Genomic DNA, 4,213 nt, shown 5'->3' with positions numbered 1-4,213 from the left:
TGAGAATTTTGTAGATTCTTTTGTATTTTCTTTAACAAAAAAGTTGCCTGCGAATAAAACTCACTTTAACTCTTCCATTTCTTCCCTCCCGCCTTTTACATCTTTGTCTTGCCTTACTGTTTTGGCTGGTACTTCCAATACAATGTTTAATAGAAGTGATTAGAATGGATACTATTTCCTTCTTGCCAAACTTAAGAGAAAATACTGTAATAAATCACCATTAAGTATGATGTAGCTGGTTTCTTTCAGTAGATATCTCAGAAAATGACTGCCTTTTCCAGGCTCTGAGAGTTCCCTTCCCTTTACTCTTTGGATGAGTAAAAAAATCCAACATGTCAACTGTGTTACCATTGCTGGCTTCTACCTTACTGTTCAATATGAGATGGATGTCATGAGATAAAATCATATTGCTTCTTCTGTTATAAGAAAATTATATTGCTAACTAGTTATACCTACATTTAATTATAAATTTAGGAATAAAAAGTTATAAAGATCATCCTAGAATAAGACCATCAGATTTTTAGAGAAGATAGGCTTTTAGCCTTAACGGTCATTTATTCCAATGTCAACCTTTCATAAATAGGGCACAACTCTTAGAGTTGGGAAGTGGTCATTGAATAATAACTAAAGTTATTCAGTTAGTTGGTGACAATCTGAAAGCTGGATCCAGGCCTCCTGCTTATTGATCTATAGGGTTCTTCATTATATCTAACTCCTTTCATCTGTTATGATGTTTATCATCTGGATATGTGTTTGTTATAGCTTGTGTCCATTTACATATTGTTAGTTATTCATAATAATCCAATGATTTACTTCTGTTAAATAATCTGTTAATGTTAATTAAATAAAGGTTTTTTTCTAGTCAACTCAGGGAGGGATTCAAATATCTGACTGTAATTCCAATTTGCTTTTCACAACAATCCTGTCAAATTCTACCTACCTCCCTCACAATGTGCCACCATTTTAAATAGTCTACATTTTATAGTCAATATACCTCTTTAGAATTTTTAAGAATGTTAATCTACTTATATAAATTCATTTTTCCCTGATAATTTTTCTGTCAATTCTTCAAGGTCTAAATTAAGACTATTTTCTCAAAGAAACATTAGCAAATTTTTATAGTTCATAGAATCAATTAGGTAGGGGTGTGTGTGTGTGTGTGTGTGTGTGTGTGTGTGTGTGTGCGTGTGTGTGTAGTTATTAACCAAGTGTTTATTGATTACACTTGACTTTCTACCTTATATTTTTCTTAACTTTTCATGTATTTATAGTTTCCATAAGTATCATAGCTTGTGAGCTCCTTGGTCCCTTAGTCAGTGTCAGTGTCTTGTCTGTTGATTAATAAACCACAGTTCAATCTAACCAAATAAAATTTTGATACTTGTCTCATCCACAACACTATTCAATTATTGAATTATAAAGAATCAATGAAAGTGACTTTAAGTCAACCATTTCCTTTTGTCCAGTTTTTCTGGACACGCGAGGTTTGGGGATTGATTGGTGGTACATAAACATTTCTTCATGCTGTAGAAGATAAGCAGTCTGAGGCTGAGAGCAAGGGAATGGAGCTTCATCAAAGTGGTCTTCGTTGGAAGCAAGGTAGCAGTGGGTGAGTAGTAGGGACTCAAAATGTATTTTTTGTTAATTGATTCCTAATGAATCATGAGACTAAACAGGCATTAAGAATGAAAAAGCATTCGTGATAACCCCAAGGATTGTCTCTTTGTGTGGGGACATGCTCAGGTCAACAGCAAAAAACCTATTTCATTGTAGCAGCAGATAGATCTAATATTAATTTACTCAACAAATATTTTTTGTGCTTATATTACATTTTAATTTTCTGCATAATTCCACTAGTTTCTTCCCTTTTACTCTCAGAGATATATTTTTGGTAGACTATTTGGAAATTGTTTTGTTAAAGAGAAAAAAATGATCTTTGTGATCATTTACTTATGGTAATTCTTGTTTATGATAGATTCTCTTTCATGTAAACACTGATGTCTTCAAAGTTACATTTCAAACACTGAATATCAGTACACCACTCTATCATCATGTACCCATTTCATTTATTATTGTTCAGTTTTCCCAAGAATTTTTTTAACCCAATCTCTCAGGCTGCACCAGTTTCCAGTTCTTTACATGTATATTCTCTTCAGTTGATAGAAAAGCCAAGTCAGTTAAAAAGAAAAAAGCCAAAATAATTGCTTTGCTGATTTAGAAATTGCTATAGCTAATTTAATTTGTTGTTTGGATGACTAAGTTCTCATGACAGCCAAATCAGCCATGCATATACAGATTCTCGAAATTAGAGCTGGCAGAGACAATGGCCACCGTCTAGTCAAAACATTCCTTCTGTAGTTGAGAAAACTGAGGCGAAAGAGGGGAAGTAGCTCACTGAAGGTCTCACTCCTAATTTGTGTCTCTTTTCATGAGTTGTCAAAGAAAGGTTAAACTAACCTTCTTCATTTCTTTGATTCTCACTGAAATTTTTTCTTTTGCTCTCAAAAAGCTTTGAAGAAGGAGAAACAAAAATAATATCACAGGTCCTTCCTGCTTATTTATTCATGTTTCTTTATTTCTTTCAATGTTAAATTATGACACTTCCATTGCTTATGACCGTTTCTATTTTCCTGTAAATAGTTATGGTCCAAAATTGCCTTTCAAACACTGAGCACCACTCCCTTTTACTCACCCGCATCTAATTATTATTTTTTTTCTTTTCCTTTCTTTCAAGTTAATAGTGTCTGTTGGTATTTTTAGAGAACAAATCATGTGTGAAGCAAGACCATTTTTAAAGTTCCTGGCACAATAAATGATCAGTCCAAATATTTCCACAATACATGCTGTGCTTCATGGATGGCTGCTGGTAATTGCGTGGAGGCCGATAAGCAAGGTTTCCCTCCAAGGCACAGATTGAGATTCAGAAATACTTGATAAAGACAATCAAATTGGAAAGGATGATGGAATTTGTTGCAATTAAGCTGAGCAGAGCAGTTAAAACGAGATCCAGATAACACTATTATTGTCCTTTGCTATTTGTGAGGCAATCAAGGTTTATTTTGCACAAATGACTCAAACACATTTTTTGGGAAAAAAACTCCTACAGATGACAGAGGTTTAAGAAATTATAAACATAGTAAAATGTTAAAAGGTTTTAAGCACTTATAAAATTAAAGATTGTGATATATGTGATTTATGGCTGGATGTGAAGGGAAAAGAGAAGGACAGGCATTAGCCAATTTGCCTTCCCCAGAGTTTTGATTTCATTTTTTTTAAGGTTTTAAGAAAATATTTGGCAGTTACTTTTTCCTGAATCACTATGATGAAAACATTGCATAGCAAATGTGTCTCAAATAAATAACATCACATTGTTTGTGGGAGGGTTACCTATCTCTTTTCTAGTAATTAAATATTTTACCTTCAGTAATAAATATCTTAGTTTTTGGTGATATCTCATTCTTTCTTAAGTTTTACTTAACCATGTTCTGTCACCTTAGTGAGGTGGGCAATGGTGCTCAAAAGAAACAGGTGCTTAAAGAGTTAAGAGTTTATAATCATGTACCTTTCACACTCTGTATGTCAGACTGATGCTATATTTCAGGATTAGAGGCTATAGTACTATGTGAGTACCTTGCTTCAGAGAAAAACTCAAAAAAATAGTAACATTTGAATGGACTGTAGAGAAAATTTTATTAATTTTAAAAATCTTTACAAATAAGAAAATAAGTTCCAGAAAGGCTAAATGATTCACCCATTTTTTTCCTAAAATCCCTTTGATCACTGGAGTTTTCAGGAAACCTTCATTTCTATAATGTTCTGAATTTAAGGGCCTATGCTAGGTTAAAAACTTCTGAACTATTTTCCTACTTTGCTGCTAATACCTGACATTTATAAACACCAATTATGTACCAAACACCATGCCACACATCATCAGTCATTATAAACCTATAGGGGATGTACTTTGTTATCCTACTTTGGCAGATTAGAAAAATTAGGCACAAGTCAAATAACTTGCTCAAAATCACACATCTAGTGAATATGGACCTAGAATTTGAACCACAGTAGTTTGATTCCAGATGTTATACTATACTTAAAGAGAGCCTACATAGGTAGGACTAATGGATCATAATATAAATGCATTTTATATATATTTTTTCTTTGATCTGACAGAGTTTAAAATTCAGTTAGGGGTTCAACCAGCAATATAAAAAGG

This window comes from Propithecus coquereli, unplaced genomic scaffold, assembly GCF_000956105.1.
Source record: "Propithecus coquereli isolate 6110/MARCELLA unplaced genomic scaffold, Pcoq_1.0 Scaffold200, whole genome shotgun sequence".
NCBI classification, from domain to species: Eukaryota; Metazoa; Chordata; class Mammalia; order Primates; family Indriidae; genus Propithecus; species Propithecus coquereli.
This window is presented reverse-complemented; position numbering follows the sequence as displayed.